At 39.8% G+C, this 24,019-nt stretch overlaps 1 pseudogene; it reads left to right on the top strand.

The window, feature by feature from the left end:
• The first annotated feature begins 16,226 nt into the window (after positions 1 to 16,226).
• LOC115665203 (MDIS1-interacting receptor like kinase 2-like) lies at positions 16,227 to 18,898 on the top strand (annotated as a pseudogene).
• The last annotated feature ends 5,121 nt before the right edge of the window (positions 18,899 to 24,019 follow it).

Genomic DNA, 24,019 nt, shown 5'->3' with positions numbered 1-24,019 from the left:
TATATTTACTAGAAGTCCTAAAACTTGTCACGAAAGTGTAATTGAGTCCTAAAACCTGCAAAAAGTACAATCAAGCCCTAAAAATTATCAAATTGGTTCAATCTAGTCCACCCTGCAGCCACCCCACCATTGTTGGGAGGGGCCAGAGAGGGTGGGGGACAGTTGGGATCGGTGACCCTCGCTGACGATAAGTGAGGGCCCGTAGGCCCTCGTTTGACGAGGGTCACTGGCCACTCCCAACGATGGTGAGGCGGCGGCGGCGAGGGCTTGTAGCCCTCCTCGCTTGTCCTCCTCCTTTTTTTTTATAAGCTTATTTTTATAATTTAATTTAAATAAAATTAGTATTAAAAATCAAATTTAGGGAAAAATGACGTCGTTTTAGTCTTATGTTTCGCACTTTAGCGACATTATCGCTACATAGGAGAGAGAAAATATTAAAATAAGCCACGTCAATGCCACATCAGTATTTTCCGTTAGTAAGTTTGACGGTGTTAACTTTATGACTCGATTGAATCAATTTGACAAGTTTTAAGACTTGATAACACTTTTTGCAAGTTTTAAGACTCAATTGCACTTTGGTAATAAGTTTAAGACTTAAGGAAAATAAGTTCTTATTAATGTGTAGATTTCAATGCTGGTCATTAAACTTTGACATAATCAAAGTTTACACTTCGTAATCCAACAACAATATCGTTATCCCGGAATAGCGTGCGGAACAATCTCTATTGGAACCATCAAGAGCACTTCAAAATTCCCACATATAATCACGGTGCACTCTTTTTAAATGGTAAGTTAGAACAGAATTAAAGAGCAGACCTCCACAGTCATGTTATGCTCTGTCAAAATGGCTCAAACAAGCGGCCCCAGCTCGTTCTTTTAGATTTTAGCCAACCCAACTCCGCCAATCAAAGAGCAGGTCGTTAATCCATTTCGACACCTCTCCCTTTGCTCGAACATGATCATCGACTGTCGTTTCTGCAAGAACGGAGTCGACCGCGTCAAGATTTGGCTTTCATGAATGCCGAGTGAGAAGAATGCCCTTTTGCGAGCATTGACTTGCAAAATCGCGGCACAGATTAGGACTTGATCGTGTGGAAAGTTAGAGTGTTCACTCACAACACGAAAGACCTTGACTTTTACATCACTTTCCTCACAGACGTCTCTGTCAAATGCTCTGGATTTCACATAATGGGGGGGCGACCTTGACTTTTACATCACTTTCCTCACAGACGTCTCTGTCAAATGCTCTGGATTTCACATAATGGGGGGGTTGTGGGGTGGTGGCGGGGACTCAATTCGGAAATTGGGACCATTTCGAGTCAGAAAAGTCACCAACGAAGACTACAAAGGAAAATTCCAGAGTCTTCGGGGAACCAAAGATTCGTCCAGTCAGCTCTCTGATCACTAGCTACAAAAGCCATATTAACCCGACTTTTCTTAGTCTTCACTAGTTAGTTGTCGTCATTGCATTCCCATTATCATGGAAAATGCTAGGAAGGTGAGTTTTCACAACTTTTTTGTTGAAAACAAAAGCGGAAAAACAAATACAGAACGCAAGAATTTACGTGGTTCGATCACCAAGGTGATCTACATCCACGGGCGAGGCAAGACAAGATTTCACTATAATCAAAGAGAGTACGGTTTTTAGAAGTCGAAACAATGACAAAACCTCACGGCTCACGAAACTCACCGAAAACAAAATTCTCTCTACTTTAATGAGAAAACCGAGCTGTAGTATAAATAGTGCTCCCAAAAAATTCGCTCTAATTGTCACAAAAGACAACCGAATTGTCTTCCCGCTGGAGCCCAAGTTCCTGAACAAGATTCCTTAACCAAATACCTTCTTTCACTGCTTCTGCTGCTGTCATATACTCTGCCTCTGTAGTAGACAAAGCAACTGTTGACTGTACGGTTGACCTCTAACTAATAGCCAAACTAGATAGTGTGAAAATATAGCCAGTCAAAGAACTCCTCTTATCGAGATCACCTGCAAAATCGGAATCCACAAATCCCACAGCTGAGGTACCGTTGGAATTGTTTTTATCAAACACTAGGCCCAATTCTGCGGAGCCTCTAAGATACCTAAGTATCCATTCTACTAACCACACTAACTGCCTGCGCAATGTCTGGACGAGTGCATACCATAGCATACATAATGCTACCAACTGCACTGGAGTATGGGACACGAGACATCGCAGCCTCCTCGACCTCTGATTGAGGTGAATGTAGAGCTGAGAGTCTAAAATGGGATGCCAACGGTGTACTCACGGGCTTAGCGTTTTGCATACCAAACCCCTCAAGTACCTTCTCAATATAACTCTTCTGTGAGAGATATAACTTCCCTCCTTTCCTGTCCCTCTGAATCTCCATTCCTAAGATCTTCTTGGCAGGACCCAGATCTTTCATTTCGAACTTCTCACTGAACCGTTTCTTCAAGATCAACACATCTGACATGTTGTTTGCAGCAATGAGCATGTCATCCACATATAAGAGAAGATAGACAAAGGATCCATCTGAACCCTTCCTGAAGTAGACACAATTATCATAGTTGCTCCTATGATAATCACTCCCTATCATAAAGCTGTCCAATCTCTTATACCACTGTCTTGATGATTGCTTCAGACCATACAAGGATTTCTTGAATCTACAAACATTATCTTCCTTGCTTTCTGATGTAGCTAGCAAAGATCACCTAGAGGGGGGTGAATAGGTGATCTAAAATAATTTTTAATAATTTATGCGGAAATAAAATAAATCACAGAAGAGTCTGAATAAAATTCAGATTCAAGACAGATTATATAGACGGTGCTCTTGATGTGCAGAATGTAAGGTAAGAGATAAGGGATAGAGAATCTGCACACAAATTTATAGTGGTTCGGCTTATAGCAAGCCTACGTCCACTCTCCCACGCTTCCAGCCTACCGGCTGAATTTCACTATGTAATCAAGAGGAATTACAACTTCTGAGTGTTAACACTCTTGTGTATGATAGGACTCTCTATCTCACACAATCACTCTTACAAAGTGTCCCTCAAGATCTTAATGTTTGGCTCAGAACGACAAGAGAAATGATTGGAGTATGCTCAGACTTTGGACTTGTTGATTCTTGATTCTGTACTTCTTTCTGCTGCTCGTTGATCCTCTTAAATACTCCTCTACTAGCCGTTGGACAGTTTTCAGAGGACCATCTTCCAATCTTCACTTTGGACAGATTTGTATAATGAGGATTGAGTAACCGTTGGATGACAGATTCTGAATCCCACTGATTCTGGTCGCCCATATAATCAGAATCTTGGTTTCCATAAGTAGAGCTTTGTCCGTTGTAATGCATTCTTGTCGTAATGTTTGATTGTCAATCAATTTGATTCAGATTGAGACAATCAGTACTTTCCTTCTGTGAAATCCATGCCAGATCACTAGCTGTTGTATTACGTTCTGAATTCTGCGTCTGAAGAAATTCTGCGTCTGCATCTGAAGAACTTCTGCGTCTGCGTTTGAATAATTTCTTCGTCTGCATCTGAATAATATCTGGTTCTGAGTCTTCAGAACTAAGATTATGTGGGTCTTCAATAAGGTATTTGCCAGCTTGTAAAGTCTGAATAACTTTCTTCTGAGCTTCTAGAATATACATACCTGGAATAAATTAGTTCAGAATAAGTATCAGATTTACAATAATACAGAAGGTTTTGTCAACTTCAAAATCAATAGGAGTTTTCCTCAACAATCTCCCCCTTTTTGATGGTGACAAAACTTTCTTGCAGATTGAATTATTTTGAAAATAAATAAACATATTAAGCTCATGAAGCACAGATTGAAAGAGCAAACTCTGTTGATACCTGTGTCTTTCTTCCTTTGAATATAACCTGTAAATCTGCAATATAATTTCTCCCCCTTTTTGTCATCAGTAAAAAATAATAATAGAGAGAATAATGCACTGAGATTAAGTAATCAACCAGTCTAACAATAAGTGTGAGATATATTACAGACCAATTGAAAAAAATTTGGAGAGAAATGTTGAAAAACAGGCTATTTTTTAGGAGTACGAATCAGTTGAAAATTTTCCAATATTGAGACAGCCTCCTCAATCTTCAAACTGCATTGACCTATGGCCTTATCCATGTTGGATGAGCACATAGTAATGGCTTCCTCTAATGCTGCTTTATCTGCTGCTGCCTGAAGTTGTTGAGCCTTGTTGTTTTCCTCAACAATTCTCTGTGGATTCTACATATTTTGTTCTAGAGCAGCTTGCTTGTCTTTAATCTCGAGCAGAATAAAAAGGATGTTCTGATTTTTTGATGGCTGATCTTGGACATTAGCTTCCTTAGACTGATTGTACCCTGTGGCTGATTCTGGTGGAATCTCCCCCTGAACAGGTGCTTGATCTTCAGAGACATGTTCTTCATGAATTTGTTCTGAAACTTTGGGAACTGGTTCGGGAACATGTTCTGGTTCTTCAGTGTGACCTGATTCAAAGTGTTCTGCTTCTGATTCATCATTTTCATCATGCAGAAGAGTTTTTCTTTTCTTTCTGTACACTTTGATTGGGGTAGGAGAATCAGTTTGCTTGCTAACTGAACTGGTTCTTTTTCTTTGCTCCTTTTCTTTCTCAACTTTCTTGCCAACAGATTTTGCCTCCGACTTTTGAGCCTCTTTTCCTTTTACTCTGTCCCTTACATCTTCAAATTTCTTCATTTTGGAGAGCATTCTTTCTCCAACAAACATAAGAGGTAGCATGGTTTCACGCAACTCATCAGGAATAGATATATTGAGAAACATGAAGATACGAGTGATTAAAGCACCATATGGCAGATGAACCTTATCCTTCTGTAATGCTCTGTATATATGGAATATGATGATGTGGGGGAGAGAGAAGGATTGACCTTTCAAGATAGCCCAAATGAGCTTTATCTCTGATTTTGATAGGTCAGTTTTTGAGGCATCTTTTGGCTTCAAACAGTTTATTATGATCTTATGCAAGATCACAGATCGTCTCGACAAGTCTGAATAGGAGAGATGGCGCTTGGATCCTTTGAGCAAAGTTTGGATTTTCAGAAGCCACCTATAAAGCTTCTTCAAGATTCACTGCCAACGGAGTAAAAGTGGAGTGTGTGGCTCCAATTATCCTTGCCAACTCATGCGCCTTTAAGTCAACCTTCTTGTTACCAATAGTGAACTGAATCCAATTTGGTGACAGAATTGAAAGATTGGAATAGAAGTAGGCAGTTAATTCAGCATAAGTATTGGCAGATTGAAGGCAAAATTCATAAATCCCTAACTTCTCAAACAGGAGCTGTACAGAAATGCCAGCCTTCTCCAAGTATTCGAAATCCACAGTCCTATTATTCATTACCCCTCTAGCAAGTAACAACTTGTAGCACATATGATGCGCAGTGCTTCTAAACAAACCTCCTGTTCCAGGCAAACCAGATGCTATTCCCACCTTTATCTCAAATGTCTCAAAAAATCGTGCATCATCATCAGGAACAACAAATTTTGAGGCACTAGTGGACTTAGGGCTTACATGAACCGATTTCTTTTCAGAAGGAGTTGAAGCTTCTCCAACTTTTTCCTTGCCCTTTCTGGAGGAAGTCTCTTGTGGAGTAGAGCTGGTTGGAACTTGTTCAGATTTAGTGCAGTATTCATAATAGGTTTGCACAAGGTGTGTTTCAGAGCGAAAATCGTTGTCTTTCAGACAAGCAAGAAGGATCGACTCAGAGGCATTATTCCTTTTCAACTTTTGATAAATTTCCCACACACGTTTAATGCTTCTGTACCGAAAATCAGTTTTATCGGACGATTTTGGTGGAGACGATCGCAGAGGTGGTGTCGCTTCAGAAGGGTCTTCAGGATGGTCCGACTTTGTATCTGAAATCTCCATATATTCTGCCGGTGCTGTAGACTTGGAGTCTTGGTCGAGAATACGTGAAGATCTTCTACGGGCCACCATCTTGAACGGCATTATGATCACTTTTGGAGACGAAAGTTTCGATCTTTGGAAGAAGAAGAGGAGAGTCTCTGAATATCGGAAGGGTTTTGAGAGTAAAAGATCGTACTGATAGGATTTTGAAAAGAGAAGGACGGGTTTAAAAAGGAGGTGGATAAGTTTTGGAAGGAAAAGATAAAAAGATATCCCAAACAAGTAGGATGAAAATATACTCTTTGAAGCTTAACCAAACATGATGATATCATAACAATATATTAAGCACAATTTATCAGATAAATTAGAATACATACCTGATTTGCTTCCAAAAGTAACGATTATAAAAATATCCTGCCAAAAAATTCCAAAAATATACCCGCCAAAATTTGAATAAGGAACGTACCTTTCTTTGTGAGTCTGAAAAATGTTCAGACTGAGAATACTTGAGTCTAAAAAATACATGTCTATCAAACACTTCAAGAAAATGGATAAGTGATGCACAGTTTGTCTCTTATGAATTCAAATGAAGATTTATCAAGAGGTTTTGTAAATATATCAGCTAATTGATTCTTAGAATCAATGAATTGAATAATCACATCACCATTTTGAACATGATCTCGAATAAAGTGATGCTTGATTTCAATGTGCTTAGCTCGAGAATGAAGAATGGGGTTCTTTGTCAAATTGATTGCACTTGTGTTGTCACATTTGATTGCAACACTTGATTCTTCAATAGCAAAGTCTTGTAATTGCTGCTTCATCCACAGAATCTGTGCACAGCAACTTCCCAATGCTACATATTCTGCTTCTGCTGTAGAAAGTGCAACTGTATTTTGCTTCTTTGAGTACCAGGATACCAGCATATTCCCAAGCAGTTGGCATGTACCTGAAATACTTTTCCTGTCCACTTTACATCTAGCTAAATCAGCATCAGAATATCCAATAAGAGTAAAATCTGAATCTTTGGAATACCAAAGACCTAACATTGGATATGTTCCAATGTATTTGATTATTCTCTTTACTGCAAAAAAATTAGATTCCCTTGGGTCTGATTGAAATCTCGCACACATACAGATACTAAAAAGAATATCAGGTCTAGATGCAGTTAGATACAATAATGAACCTATCATGCTTCTATATACCTTCTGATCAACCTTTTTACCATTTTCATCTTTGTCCAGTTTGGATGAATGAGACATGGGAATGTCTGTCTTCTTGCAATTCTGTAATCCAAACTTCTTGATAATCTCCTTTGCATACTTCTCTTGGCAAATGAATGTACCATCTTTGGTTTGTTTCACTTGAAGGCCAAGAAAGAATGATAATTCTCCCATCATACTCATCTCGAACTCGTTCTGCATATTCTTTGAGAATTCCTTGCAAAGCAATTCGTTAGAGGATCCAAAGATTATATCATCAACATAAATTTGAACAAGTAGGAAATCCTTACCCTTTCTCCTAACAAATAAAGTTGTATCAACCTTACCTTTGGTGAAGCCATTTTGCAGAAGGAAGTTACTTAACCTTTCGTACCAAGCTCTGGGTGCTTGTTTCAGACCGTAAAGAGCCTTCTTGAGTCTGTAGACATAATCAGTCTTTCTTGGTTCTTTGAAACCGGGTGGTTGTTCCACATATACTTCTTCTTTGATATATCCATTCAGAAAGGCACTTTTCACGTTCATATGAAACAATTTAAAGTTATGGAAACAAGCATAAGCTAAGGCTCCGTTCGTTTGGCGGAAAATATTCTCCCGGAAAATATTTTCCGAGTTTTCCGGTGTTTGGGGGGCGGAAAACGTTTTCCCTGGGAAAATATTTTCCTTCCCCCCTCACAAAATAGCCTAAGTCTATGGAAAATGATTTCCGCTTCTTCAAAAGCGGAAATCATTTTCCGGAGCTTCTTCTTCTTCTTTTTCACTAAGGTCGCCGGCCACCGCCGCCTCCGGCCGCCGCGGTCCCCACCCCCGGCCGCGCCGCGCCGCTCGGCGCCGCCGCCGCCGCGCCGCCGCTGCCGTCGGTGGCCGACCGTTGGCCGCCGCCTCTGCGGTCGCCGGCCGCCGGCCACCACCGCCGTCGGTCCGCCGGCCGCCGCCTCCGCCGGTCGCCGCCGCTCGCCGCGTCGCCGGCGAAAAATATTTTCGAAAACTTTTTCATATTGATCGCCGAACACCGGAAAATTATGTTCCGGGAAAACATTTTCCAGGAAAATGACTTTCGGGAAAATATTTTCCAAAAGAAGAATATTTTCCGCCAAACGAACGGAGCCTAATAGTAGCCGAATGGCTTCTAACCTTGTAACTGGTGCATATGTTTCATCATAATCTATGCCTTCTTCTTGAGAATAGCCTTTTGCAACTAGTCTTGCTTTGTTTCTTGTAACTTTCCCTTTATCATCCAGTTTGTTTCTGAATACCCATTTTGTTTCAATTACTGGATGATTTTTGGGTCTTGGCACAAGCTCCCATACTTTATTGATTCTGAACTGCTGAAGTTCCTCCTGCATAGCATCGATCCAGCTTTCATCTGATAATGCTTCACCAACTTCTTTTGGTTCTATTTCTGATATCAATGCCAAGTTGTTGATGTTCTCTTTGTGTTTGGATCTTGTCTTGATGCCATCTTCTATTTCTCCAATGATGAGGTTCTTCGGATGACTGGATTTATGTCTCCAGTTTTTGTCAAATCTTTCCTTCTGAAAATCTGCAGACTCTAAACTTTCTGGTTGAGTCTGTATTATATCTTCTTTACCTTCTTTTCCTTCTGATACTGATTGTTGATGATCTTCTGATAATTCTTGAATGTTGGGAGATGGTTCAGATTCATCTCTGTGAGTCTGAATGTTTTCTTCAAACCTTACATTCATTGATTCTTCAACAGTCTGAGAGTTCTTGTTGAAGACTCTGTATGCTTTACTTGTAGTAGAATATCCAAGGAAAAATCCTTCATTTGCTTTCTCATCAAACTTACCAGTGCGGTCATTTGGATTTTTCAGAATAAAGCATTTACAACCAAACACACGAAAATATGAAATGTTGGGCTTTCTACCTTTGTAAAGCTCATAGGAGGTTTTCTCAAGAATGAGTCTGAGAAAAGCTCTGTTAATGATATAACATGCTGTAAAAACTGCATCTGCCCAGAAATAAAAAGGAATTTTGCTTTCAATCAACAGAGTTCTTGTCATTTCTTGCAAAGAACGATTTTTCCTCTCCACAACACCATTTTGTTCTGGTGTATAAGGAGTAGAAAAATTGTGTTGAAAGCCATTTTCCTCGCAAAAATCTGAAAAACTTTGATTTTCAAATTCTCCCCCATGATCAGTTTTAATGCAGGAAATGGAATCCCTTTTCATTCTGAACTCTTTTTGCAAATTTTGAAAAATATGAAAATGCTTCATTTTTATGAGCAAGGAAGAACACCCAAGTAAATCTTGTAAAGTCATCAACAATAACTAAACAATATTTCTTACTACCAATACTTTGTGTTCTGGTTGGTCCAAATAGATCCATATGAATAAGCTGCAAAGCACGATTAGTGGAAACATGATGTATAGACTTGAAAGAACTTCTTACTTGTTTTCCTAGAGTGCAGGCATTGCATAACTCTGTTTTCTTGTATTTCAAATCTGGTAGACCTCGAACCAGTTTCTTGTTTGAGATCTTTGAGATTTGTTTCATACTGATATGCCCCAATCTTCTATGCCATAGATCTTCATCCTCTTTGATTGAGATCAAGTAATGAGTGGAGTTTGGATTGACATCTAGAAGATAGATATTGCTATGTCTTCTTCCTGTAAATATTTGAGAAGAATCTTTGCTTGTCCCTGAGCATGTATCTTCTTGAAAGTTGATTCTGAAACCTGTATCACATAGTTGGCTTATGCTTATCAAGTTGTAGTTGAGTCCTTTCACCAAAGAGACATCATTAATTGTAAGTCCTCCAATTTCAACTGTTACTTTGCCAACGATTTTTCCTTTGGTATTTCCTCCAAAGGAAACTTTTCCACCATTCAGACTGTGTAGATCAACGAATATGCTTGGATCTCCTGTCATATGTCTAGAGCATCCACTGCCTAGGTACCACTTCCTTTTTCTCTTTGTGGTAACCTGCAAAAATCACAACATCTCAAGTTTTCTTTAGTACCCAAATTTATTTGGGTTCTTGAGCATTAGTATAGGCTGTCTTAACAAAATCTCTTCGAACAAGTCTCCAGACCTTAGGACATTCATTCTCAAAATGTTGTGGATCTCCACATTTTGAGCACCTGAGTGCACTTCGGCCAACAGGTTTTACAAAATTCCTTTTGAAATGATTTTTATAAGCTTGTCGAGGAGGTCTTTGTCTTAATCTCTCCTTGACCTTTGGAAAATCAATTAAGCTATCACTTTCCTTCACAAATCCGAGACCAGATTTGTTGTAGTAAGGAATTTGGATAAAAAGGATATGCTTCAAGGTTTCTGAACCCTTTGAAAACTTGGAAGTAATTTCTGAAACTTGCTTTTTCAAAACAGCATTTTCTTAGGAAAGAAAATCTCGACTTTCCTTGACTTGATGAAATTCTTTTTGAAGGAAATCGATTTTTTCTTTTTGTGAAACATCCTGTTGCCTCAGTGATAAATTTTCCTTTTTCAAAGAAGAGATGCATTTAAGAGCAGTCTTAAATTTAAAGCATAATTCATCAATGTAATTTGATACTTCAATAGGCATGTCAGAATGTTTTACCTCAATCTCTACTTTAGGATCAAAATCTAAATCTGAATCTAAGTCTGAGTCTGACTTAGCCATTAGACAGAAATTTGAGATATCTTCATCACTGTCTTCGCACTCTGTATCACTCCAGGTTTCTGCTTTTAAGGCCTTCTTTGCTTTCTCAAACTTGGTCTTCTTTTTCAGAAGTGGACAATTTGGCTTGATATGCCCACGTTTCTTACAGTGAAAGCATATAACATCTTTTGATCTCTCAGTTTCATCGAAAGACTTCTTCTTCTCAAAAGGCTTCTTACCTTTGAGGTTTCTTCCTTTGATCTTCATTTTCTTATACTTCTTTATAAAGAGGGCTAGTTCTTAATCGTCAATATCTTCATTTTCAAAATCTGCATCAGAATCAATGTTAGTCTTCAAAGCAATTGACTTATTACCTCTGGATTCAATCTCCTCATTCCGTTTCTCAGTCTCATATGATTGAAGAGTTCCAATTAACTCATTCACTGATAGAAGCTTGATCCTTTGTGTCTCTCGAAGAGATGTTTTGATGTTATCCCACTGATTTGTCAGTCCTCTCAGAAGTTTGTTGACTTTCATTGCATCCGGAACTGGTTGTCCTTGATAAGCAAGACCGTTTACTATATCAGTAAACCTGTCATACAAATCAGCAATTGATTCTCCAGGCTTCATTTTGAAGGATTCATATTGACCAAGCAAAAGATTGATTTGAGTTTCCTTGGCTCGATCTGTTCCTTCATAAGTAACAAGGAGAGTATCCCAAATTTCCTTAGCTGATTCATAAGCAACAATTTTTTTATATTCAATAGGTGATAAAACACAATAGAGAGAATAAATTGCTTTGAAATCTAAGGTTTCTCTTTTGGATATCTCAGTTTGAGATAATGGAGGATCTGCTGCTATGCGTGCATCTGCCTTTTCTTTTGAATCAGAAGATCTTAGATTGACTCCTCTGATGATGACATCCCATTGCATGTGATCAATTGACTTTATGAATGCCTTCATCTTATTCTTCCAGACACTATATTCCTTGCCATCGAAATATGGTGGTCTGTTGTTGCTTTGTCCTTCAATGAGCCCTGGAGCACCATAGCTAGCCATATAGATCGTTAGCTCAGAAGTAAGACACTTCAATAAATGAGCAACCTTGCTCTGATACCAATTGATGTAGCTAGCAAGGATCACCTAGAGGGGGGTGAATAGGTGATCTAAAATAATTTTTAATAATTTATGCGGAAACAAAATAAATCACAGAAGAGTCTGAATAAAATTCAGATTCAAGACAGATTATATAGACGGTGCTCTTGATGTGTAGAATGTAAGGTAAGAGATAAGGGATAGAGAATCTGCACACAAATTTATAGTGGTTCGGCTTATAGCAAGCCTACGTCCACTCTCCCACGCTTACAGCCTACCGGCTGGATTTCACCATGTAATCAAGAGGAATTACAACTTCTGAGTGTTAACACTCTTGTGTATGATAAGACTCTCTATCTCACACAATCACTCTTACAAAGTGTCCCTCAAGATCTTAATGTTTGGCTCAGAACGATAAGAGAAATGATTAGAGTATGCTCAGACTTTGGACTTGTTAATTCTTGATTCTGTACTTCCTTCTGCTGCTCGTTGATCCTTTTAAATACTCCTCTACTAGCCGTTGGACAGCTTTCAGAGGATCATCTTCCAATCTTCACTTTGGACAGATTTGTATAATGAGGATTGAGTAGCCGTTGGATGACAGATTCTGAATCCCGCTGATTCTGGTCGCCCATACAATCAGAATCTTGGTTTCCATAAGTAGAGCTTTGTCCGTTGTAATGCATTCTTGTCGTAATGTTTGATTGTCAATCAATTTGATTCAGATTGAGACAATCAGTACTTTCCTTCTGTGAAATCCATGCCAGATCACTAGCTATTGTGTTATGTTCTGAATTCTGCGTCTGAAGAAATTCTGCGTCTGCATATGAAGAACTTCTGCGTCTGCATCTGAAGAACTTCTGCGTCTGCGTTTGAATAATTTCTTCGTCTGCATCTGAATAATATTTGGTTCTGAGTCTTCAGAACTAAGATTATGTGGGTCTTCAATAAGGTATTTGCCAGCTTGTAAAGTCTGAATAACTTTCTTCTGAGCTTCCAGAATATACATACCTGGAATAAATTAGTTCAGAATAAATATCAGATTTACAATAATACAGAAGGTTTTGTCAACTTCAAAATCAAGAGGAGTTTTCCTCAACACCTTCTACATAATAGCTCTCGGGCTGGGCCATATAAATAGTTTCCTCAAGCTCGCCATGCAAAAAAGCAGTCTTCACATCAAGTTGCTCAAGCTCTAAGTTAAATTGAGCAACTGTAGCCAGCAATACACGAATTGAAGTATGTTTTACCACAGGGAAGAAGACTTCATCATAATCAATTCCCTCCTTCTAATTATAGCCTTTAGCTATGAGCCGAGCCTTGCATCTAGCATTTTCAACACCTGGAATTCCTTCCTTTTTCTTGAAGACCCATTTACACCCAATGGCTCTTTTTCCCTTAGGTAACTGCACCAAGTCCCAAGTCTAGTTCTTGTGAAGTGATTCAAGTTCCTCAACCATAGCAACAGCCCATTTCTCTGATTCTGTGCAAGTAACAACTTCTGTATAGGTAGAAGGTTCCTGAATACCCATATCTTTTGCTGTCGTAAGAGCATAAGCCACCAGATCAGAGAACCCATATTTCTAAGGAGGCCGGGTCTGTCTCCTTTCTCTGCCAGTAGCAATAGAGTATGGCTGCTCCACCTCATCTACAGCTTCCTCATCTGAACTTGAATCAACATGAGCAATTTGCTCGTTCAAATCATTCTGAGAGGTCTTTTCTGGAAGCTCCACCTGAACCTCCACCTCATTCGTATCACTCTCATGTTTTCCTGCAGACTCATCAACAACTTTCCTTTGATCAAGCATATGCATTTCATTAAATGTAACATCCCTACTAATAATGAACTAAGGTGAGTTAGGTGAGTTAGGTTCCTGGCACCATAAACGATAACCTTTCACCCCATCAGCATACCCAACAAAAATGCATTTCTTTGCTCTAGGTTCTAACTTACCATCCTTAACATGATAATAAGCAGGGCATCCAAAAACCTTTAGATTAGAATAATCACAAGGCTTACTTGACCACATCTCAAAAGGAGTCTTGCATTCTATTGCTGTTGAAGGAGAGCGATTAACCAGATAACAAGCCGTGTTAATAGCTTCAGCCCAAAAATCTTTTTCCATGCCATCATTAGAGAGCATGCATCTTGCTCTCTCCAATAGAGTTATGTTCATACGTTCTGCCACTCCATTCTGTTGTGGAGTGTGCCTAACTGTACGGTGTCGAACGATACCTGCATCTGCACATAATTCATTAAAATCGCCACCACATAACTCAAGACCATTATCGGTCCTAAGACATTTGATCTTCTTCCCTGTTTGATTCTCAACATGGGCTTTCCACTTCTTGAAGGTTTCAAACACTTCACTTTTTCTTTTCAGAAAGTAAACCCAAACCTTTCTGGAATAATCGTCAATGAACGTCACAAAGTAAAGAGCACCACCCTTAGATGGAACCTGTGCTGGTCCCCATAAATTGGAATGGATATAGTCGAGTGTGCTCTTTGTCGAATGCGTCCCCGTACTGAATCTAACTCCGCATTGCTTGCCAAGAACACAATGCTCACAGAAATCTAGCGAGGTTATCTGCTCCCCACAAAGTAATCCACGTTTACTCAAAACTGTCATGCCACGCTCACTCATGTGGCCCAAACGCATATGCCACAATTTTGTTCTATCATTATCAGAAACGGAATTGCTTGTGCCAATTGAAGGACTCATAACTGTGCTACCCTGTAAATGATACAAGTGATTCACCTTGCTTCCTTTCATCACAACCAGATTGCCTTTTGAAACTTTGAGAACTCCACCTCCACCTGAGTACACACACCCAATGGAATCCAAACTACTCAACGAGATAAGGTTTCTCTTTAAGTCTGGTATATGTCTTACTTCAGTCAAGGTTCTCACTGCTTTGTTGTGGCACTTAATCCGAACAGTACCAATACCCACGACTTTGCATACAGCATCATTCCCCATCAAGACTGATCCACCATTCAATGGCTCGTATGTGATGAACCATTCCCTATTTGGGCACATGTGATATGATGCTCCCGAATCTATTATCCAAACATCATTGGACAAATTAATAGCAGAGCATGCCGTAAGAACACTGTATGATTCATTAGACTCATTTTCGTTTGCAACATTCGCCGAATCTTGTCTATGACCATGCTGTTTATCCTTTTTCTTGAGCGAAGGACAATCTGACTTGTAATGTCCCTTTTTGTGACAATAGTAGCACTCAACATTCATCTTATCTCCAGGTGGCTTAGATTTTGAACGACCAACAGATTTCCCTCGGGAAGCTTTATCCCTGCTCTTGGTCCTGCCTCTCACAAATAAACCATCTGCTTTGTTTTCACTGGTATTCCCATTCAATTTTGTTCTCAGTTCCGCAGAATTCAAAGATGCTTTAACATCCTCCAAAGTTATGGATTCATGTCCATAAAGCATCGAGTTCACAAAATTCTCGTATGAGGCAGGCAGTGAACATAACACGATCAAAGCTTGATCTTCATCTTCGAGTTTAATATCTAGATTTTTCATATCCAGAACAATTTTATTAAACTCATCCAAGTGTTTCTCAACAAACGTACATTCACGCATCTTTAGGGTATAAAGACGCTGCTTCAAATAAAGTCTCGATGTTAGAGATTTCTTCATGTAGAGACTTTCCAGTTTCTTCCAGAGATCAGCCGCTGTTTCCTCATGAGCGACTTCTCGCAAAACCTTGTCATCTAGAGACAACTGGATCGCGCTATGCGCCTTCTCGTCCATTTCTTCAATCTCAGCCGAGGTCATATCGTCTGGATATTTTCCGTCCAACGCCCTAACCGTACCCTCTCGCCTTAATAAAGCCTTCATCTTTATTCTCCATAATCTGAAGTTGTTCTGTCCGTCAAAAGATGAGATCTGAAACTTCAAAGATGCCATCTCAAAGAACCCTAGAATCGAACTAGGCTCTAATACCACTTGTTGAAAATAAATGCGGAAAAACAAATACAGAACGCAAGAATTTACGTGGTTCGATCACTAAGGTGATCTACGTTCACGGGCGAGGCAAGACAAGATTCCAATATAATCAAAGAGAGTACAATTTTCAGAAGTCGAAACAACGACAAAACCTCACGGCTCACGAAACTCACCGAAAACAAAATTCTCTCTACTTTAATGAGAAAACTTAGCCGCAGTATAAATAGTGCTCCTAAAAAATCTCCTCGGGGGCTATGCCCCGAACCCCCCGAGACATTGGTTCGCTTGCTCCAGCTTACACGGTCCGCCATGGAGATTTGTTCACTTACTTCAGGTTGGGCCTATCAGCTCAACCCTCCGCGTCACGAACCAAATCTCAATTTTTTTCCACTTTCGGGTCGCATAAAAAATATGTCGGGTCGGGTCATGAACCGGACCGAGTACATAAAATTCAAGACATATTTAACACTTTTTAAGCATCGATCATTGCCTCAGGAAAAGAAAAACCAACTTACCAGAACCAAAGAAAGAAGAGTCCATGGATTCTTCATCAAAATTCAAGAGGGTTATGAGCCTTGTGGCTGCCCTTGCCCTTTTCACTATCTTTGTCATTCCACTTTCTGCTCATGCTTTACCTGCAGAAGCCCAAGCCCTCCTCAAGTGGAAGTCCAGCTTTGACAACCATTCGGTTTCTTCCCTCGCTTCCTGGACTCCCTCTCCTCGTAATGCCACCGGTCCCAATTCGACCGTGAGTCCATGTGCTTGGTATGGCATCTCCTGCAATAGGGCCGAGAGCGTGATCAAGATAGATCTCACCAGCACCTATGTGGAAGGTATGCTTGATGAATTCCCATTCTCAACTTTGTTTCATCTCATGTACATGGACCTGAGTGTAAATAATCTTTCTGGCCACATTTCGCCTAAAATCGGTCTCCTGAGCAATCTTACCTATCTCGACCTCTCTATCAATGGGTTCTCGGGGAAAATACCGCCAGAGATCAACTGTCTAGCGAAACTGGAGGTCCTGCACCTGGTTTCTAATGAGTTAATTGGCTCCATTCCGCAAGAAATCGGGCAGTTGCATTTGCTCAATGAGGTCGCACTGTATTCCAATCGGTTGGATGGATCCATACCTTCCTCATTGGATGATTTGAGCAAATTAGCTACATTGTATGTCTACAACAACTTTTTTTCTGGTTCTATTCCTCTTGAAATGGGAAATATGACAAATTTGGAAGTGCTCCACATGAACACCAACTTCCTGATAGGACCAATTCCTTCCACTTTGGGGAAGTTAACCAAATTGACAGAGCTGAACCTATTTGCTAATAAGCTTACCGGTTCCATCCCCCTAGAGCTAGGGAATTTGAACCTTCTTAGCTCATTGAGCCTTTGTGATAATAATCTTACCGGTTCAATCCCGCCGACATTAGGCAATTTGAAGGAGCTTACCCTTCTTTATCTCTATGGTAACCAGCTTTCGGGTCACATTCCTGATGAGATTGGAAATCTCCGTGCTATGCTTGACTTAGAGTTGAGTAGAAATCATCTCACTGGCCCAATTCCTTCTTCTTTGGGTAAGTTGGCCGACCTAGTATATTTGTTCCTCCGCGAGAACCAGCTTTTTGGTTCGATTCCTGGATCCTTAGGTGATCTAGTGAACTTGGAGGTGCTGCAATTGGATACCAACCAGTTCACCAGCTCCTTACCAGATAACTTGTGCTGAGGTGGGTTGCTCCAAACCCTCGCAGTGAGTGGCAACCAGTTAACTGGTTCTATCCCTAGAAGCTTGAGAAATTGCACAAGCTTAGTCAGACTACGCCTCAAGGGAAACCAGTTAACTGGAAACATATTTGAGATCTTCGGTGTCTATCATAACTTGAACTTTATCGACAAAAGTTTCAACAAGTTCTATGGAGAAATCTCAACAAATTGGGGAAGTTGCATGCGTTTAAGTGATCTGAGAATTGCTGGAAATAACATCACCGGTAGCTTGCCTCCTGAGATTGGAAACGCGACTCAACTGAATGCAATTGATCTTTCTTTCAATGATTTAGTTGGCGAGGTTCCGAAAGAATTTGGAAAATTGACCTCTTTGGTGAATTTGAATCTAAGCAGGAACCGACTTTCTGGCCATATGAGTCCCGAGATTGTATCGCTACCTGCTCTTCAAAAATTGGATTTGTCCGGGAATAGATTTAGCATGTCTATCCCGCAGACTATAGGGCTTGCTTCAAATTTGGTCTTCTTGGATCTGAGCAACAGCCAGTAGAGCCAAGATATTACAGGGGATTTAGGGATGCTAATTCATTTATTCGAGCTAGACTTGAGTTGTAACTTGTTAAGCGGTGAGATCCCATCTCAATTCAGCAAGCTGCAAAGCCTAGTGAAACTTGACCTTTCACACAATAATCTTTCTGGCCTTATATACAAGACTTTCGGGGGTATGCTGGGTTTGGCGGAGGTTGACATCTCCTACAACAAGTTTGAGGGTCCAATCCCCAACACCACGGCATTCCAGAATGCAACAAAAGAAGCGTTAGAAGGTAACAGTGGATTGTGTGGAAATGTTGAAGGACTTGAGCCCTGTAATCAAGCGGTGGGGGATAAGGAAAACTCTACCGCGGGACGCAGAGTGTTTCTGATTGTGTTTCCTCTGCTAGGAGCAGTTCTTCTGTTTATTTTCTTTGGAATATTCTTCATTTCCCGTAGAAAGAAGTTCCATCCAACTGCGGAACTAGCACCCAAGACAACTGAAGTCTTTTCTCTATCAAGGTACGATGGAAAGATCTTATATGAAGACATCATAGAAGCCACCGGGGCTTTTGATGAGATTTTCTGTATTGGAATTGGAGGCTATGGAAGTGTCTTCAAAGCCAAATTAAGAACGGGTGATATAGTAGCTGTAAAGAAGCTCCATCAAACAGCTGATAGCGGGCAAACAGATCGAAAGGAATTTTTGAATGAGATTAGGGCATTGATGGAAATTCGACACCGCAATATTGTGAAACTTATGGGCTTTTGCTCGCATCCACAACACACATTCTTCGTGTATGAGTACTTGGACAGGGATGCTTGTCTACAATCTTGAGCAATGAAGAAGAAGCCAAAAAGTTGGACTGGAACAAGCGGGTGAACATAGTAAAAGGCGTGGCTCATGCTCTATCTTATATGCACGATGATTGTATCCCTCCAATTGTTCATCGAGATATTTCGAGTAACAACATTCTGCTTGATTCGGAGTGCGAGGCGCATGTTTCTGACTTTGGCACGGCTAAGCTTCTCAAACTGTACACATCAAACTGGAGTGAAGTCGTCGGCACATATGGATACGTAGCTCCAGGTTAATATCTAAAATTGACTCTTGATCCGTCCATCTCATGTAACCTAGCCAGAAGCGTGATGGGAATCAATGTCACCAGTTTGAACATCAGAGGTACACTTGACGAGTTCCCGTTCTCGTCTTTGCCGTATCTTACCTATATAGACATGTACATAAATGAACTCTTTGGCGGTATTTCGCCTCAAGACGGTCTTTTGACCAATCTCACCTACCTTGACCTCTCCTTTAATCAATTATCCGGGAATATACCACGGGAGATTGGCTATCTCACGAAGCATGAGGTGCTACACCTGATCTCTAACGAGTTGAATGGCTCTATCCCTGATGAAATAGGTCAGTTGAATTTACTGAACGAGCTCGCCTTGTACTCAAACCAGTTGGATGGATCCCTACGTCATCACCGGCGAAGCCAACATAGCTAGGACTACGATTTTAACTCCACAAACAAAAACTAATTTGCAAGAGGGAAAAACAACAGGGAAACACTTACCAATCACATGCAAAAGTCGTATTCCGACATTAATCAATGTTTTTCGATTTCCCTCTCTTCTTTCTCAAGGTTCGTCAAGGCTCTGCTTTCTGTGTCAGGAATGCAAAGGTAAGAGGAACAACAAGACTCTTGGAGCTTATTTGGGCTGCGGAAGTATACTGGGCTGGGCCTCTCTTATTTATTTAAAATTCTCTTTTTTTTTTGGTAAGGAAAATTCTCTTTTCTTTAAGTTCATATTTTATAATAAATCTCACTTAACGTTCTTATTTCATTGTATTATTGACAAAACTCATAATTGTCTTGAAATACCAATTTCAGATACTTGACCAAATCTTATGATTCGATTCGATCCCGAGAAATTTCAAGATATCGATCCCCTATATGTGTCTTGATTTAACAACAATTGTGAGGGTACATCCTGACATAAAAAAGTCAATTAACTAAGGACACGTTAAATGCGAGATTCTATTTTACTGTGCACAAAAAAAAGAACAAAGTTCTGTGATGGTTAATTCCATGAATCATTAGGAAATGTCAAATATAGTTGGTTGTGGTCTTAGTGTCAAATCTTGTGATTTAGGAATAATAAATTCGAGTGTCCATATATAACACGTAATTTTAATTCACTATCATCTCGAATATTCTAAGTTGCGATAGAATCATAGATTATATTTGACCATATTTAAAGCTTATCGTTCTTCCAAGCTAGAGATACCTTAATCTAGAGATGTCACTGTATGGTATCAGAGTGAAACCCCCTCTAGTAGGTGTGCAGTTTGGGAACGAACCAGGAGAAAGTTGGTGGGCCTATAACGACCCGGTCTGACGAGGGTGATGAGTGGTTGCTGGGCTAGAGAGCCTCGACATGGAGCGGCCCATGGCAGGCTTCTAGGATGGTTAAGGGGGCAAGAATGAACTGAACTGTGTACCGAACATGGGGAGAGCGATTCTGAGATTTATAAGTGAAAAACTGAAATTAACTTACGGAGGCACCTTTGACATAAAGGCAAGTTTTGAAACTCCAAAGTTAAGTGAGCCCTTACTAGAGCACTACCAGGATGAGTGACATCTTGGGAAGTGCCTGCCTATACGCCAAAGGACAAAACCGTGAGACTCGGTATGGAACAGGCCAAAGCGGACGATATCTTGAGTGAATTAATTTAGGGATGTCACAGATGGTGTGTGTTAGCTTAATCTATGCATATTGCATATGAACAATGACATGTTTAACTGTACTGGTGCGACCCTGGACTCTTAATATATGCATATTGCATATGAACAATGACATGTTTAACTATACTGGTGCGATCCTGCACTCTTGGTTTGCCATTTTTTGGTCATAATCCAGAAGCCACCTCCAAAGTTGATATGCTAAGAGTGCCATATAGTTTTTTTATATTCTCACAGCGATAGGTGTTCCACTTTGGCATCCTTGTACTTTTGGCAATTTTTTTGGTCTTGAAGAAGCTGCTTGAAAATGGGTTCGATCCGTTGACCTTGCATTTGGCTGATGCATTAGTTGCAGGATTCTAACCTGCGACGGTAATGAAAATCACGGCATTAGTGATGTTGTAAAAAGATATAGCGCTATTCGTATTATGAATTGTTCAGACTCCACGACCGTGCGCTACATCCTTTTCTCTCGATTCTTTACCCTCGTATCTGAAAGTGAAGGATTTACCTAGAAATATGACAGCTAGTAGCGTAGCATGACATTTGGGGTGGTTTTCTGAAGATTCAAGGTGACATGGAGTACAGGATGGAACCAAAAGAGCCCCGTGAAAGCCTGATTGAATGCCTCTTGCTTGAGGTTCTGGTGCCCCAAATTGTTGCGCCAGGAATTGGATGAGGAAAGCAGCCTGGCGTTGGTTGGGGCCCGCCTTGGCATCATATGTCGTGATCTCGGAGCAATAAATACGATTGTCCGAATACAACATATAATTTCAATTTACTATCGTTTATAATATTCTTAGTTGCAACATAATGATAGTTGTTTTTGACCATACTGAAAGCTTGCATTTCTTCCAAGTTAGAGATACCTTACGAAGCCTCAGTTTTATTCCAACTAGCCATTTAAGAATAGGTAGACGGGATTAGCTCATTAGCAGCTAGAGCCCATATACATTTCTGTTCTGTTTGGATTTGAGGTACCTTAGGAAATTATGGTCATTTAGGAAGGTGAGAAGCGATTAAAAAAAATGAAGCGCCTTTGTCTTTATCTAAATCAAGAGTAGATATTGAGAAAATTTGGCCTACACCATATGACATTTATTGGGGAAAATTACCAAAAAAAGTCCTAAAGATATTGCAATTGTGCCAATTCAATCTTAAACTTTTGCATTTGTGCCAATTCAGTCCATCTAGCTAACGCCAGCCGTCGCTAACGTATACAATTTTTAATAATATTTTATTTTTTTCGAATTCTTTTCTTTTTCTTTTCTTTTTTTTACCCACAATGGCGAGAGAGGGCTTGCGGCCCTCGTCCGGATCTGGGTGAGGCATAGGGGCTGCGGGCAAGGCGACGTAGCCCAGATCTAGGTGAGGCCAACCTCACCATGGCCTCATCAGACGCGGGCGAAGGCAACCATGGCCTCGCTAGCCATAAGCAAGGCCGCCTTCGCCTGTAGCTAGCCTTGCTCGGATCTGGGCGAGGCCGGGAGAGGGCCTCACAGGCGACCGGCAAGGGATTCATGACGAGCCTTGCCAGCCACTGTGGGAAAAAAGAAAATGAAAATGAAAAGAAGGAAGAAAAGAAAAAAATATTAATAAAATGTTTAGGATTGAATTAACATAATTACAATAGGTTTAAAACTTTTATAATAACTTCCTTATTTATTGTAATATAATAATTGATTATGGTTCCCTCTACCCTTTGAGAAGTGATTTGGATCCGACTCAAATTGATCCATTTAACTCATATTGGCCCATATTTTTGTAACACAATTTTGGCAACCCATACCAAATCCCCTCCAGAGCCCAAGTCATACCTAATTCAACCCGCGCACCAATTTATAGCAATTTACCCTTTTAAATTTGAAAAATAGCATACTAAAAATATCTGACGTTGATCGCTCTTTTTGCGGTCCTTAGATTCTTCAATTGAATCCGACCAAAAAAAAAAGATTCTTCAACTGAAGCAATGCAATGCTACCTACTATTTACTTTATTACAAAAATGATAAACGCAATAAAGTAAAGTAAAAAAAGATCGCAAAGCTTATAAATAAAGGAAAATAAGTTCTTACCATATAGATTTCAATGGTGGTCATTAAACTTTGATATAATCAAAAGTTTACACTTCCAATATGTAATCCAACAACATCGTTATTCCGCGTAACGTGCGGGAATGTCTCTTGGAATTATGGAGAGCACTTCAAAATTCCCACATATAGTCCTGGCGCACTATTTCTCAATAATTGAGCCCACATAGAGAGCTCAACAAAGACTAGATTATCTGAAGTAAATCATGATCGCAAGTGTAATTAATCACAGGATTAAAGAGCGGACATCTACAATTACGCTATCGTCTGTTAATGGCTCAAACAAGCGGGCCCAAAATAATCTTATGTTCCATTTCTGGTTTTCCTTTTCGATTGACCATCATCTTACTAGACATTCTCATTTTAAGACACATGACGACCCATTGTTTAGATTTTAGCTAACCCAACTCGGCTATTAAAGAGCGGGTCTTTAATCCAATTTGACGCCTCCCCCTTTATTTGAACGCGATCAACAATTTTATCAGGTCCGTGGATTTTTTTTTTTAACCGTGCTCCCGGAGCCATTTGGCTAGATCATCCGCTGTCGCTTCTGCATAGAATGTTGGATATTTTAATAGTTTTGAAATATTGCAGCTATTATTTTTGTAACATGTTTTCACCATCATCAATTTGTAACCGTTGTCTTCCGCCATTAATCTGTAACGTTTTATAATGATTTAGTAATGGTGTATGACAGCTTTCTAACAGCTTTCTAACGTTTGATATATTTCTTTGTAAACTCTTCATTCTTTTAAATTATAATGGCTATATAACGGCCATATTCTCCTTCAATAATTACCAATTTAATTATAACGGTTTTGTTCTCTCTTTTATTTGAATATAAAATTAAAACTTAAAACCACAATCAAAAGTGAGAGACATGAAATAAAAGAGAATTTCTTTTTCTTCTCATATCTTTCCTATCGTTGCTAGGCCTTCTATTATTTTATGCAAAATAAAGAATAAGGTCTGATGTATTTTGGGAGGATAGCCACTAAAGCCTATCACACCGAGTTTCGTACTCCGAGAAGCGAAATTATTCTTAAGTCAAGTGCTTGCATGCCTCAAACAATTGATTTTATTTTCTCATCTTTTTCAACAGATTTCCAACAATCCTTATTTTACATTATCTAATATTTTTCCAACGTAGAATGGGGTTAACCGAATTGGCTTCA

Source organism: Syzygium oleosum, unplaced genomic scaffold (genome assembly GCF_021117445.2).
Source record: "Syzygium oleosum isolate NSW1041296 unplaced genomic scaffold, Sole_v2.1 Sole_v2.13, whole genome shotgun sequence".
NCBI classification, from domain to species: domain Eukaryota; kingdom Viridiplantae; phylum Streptophyta; class Magnoliopsida; order Myrtales; family Myrtaceae; genus Syzygium; species Syzygium oleosum.
The sequence above is the reverse complement of the archived record's forward strand: the minus strand, read 5'-3'. Positions and strand labels throughout refer to the sequence as shown.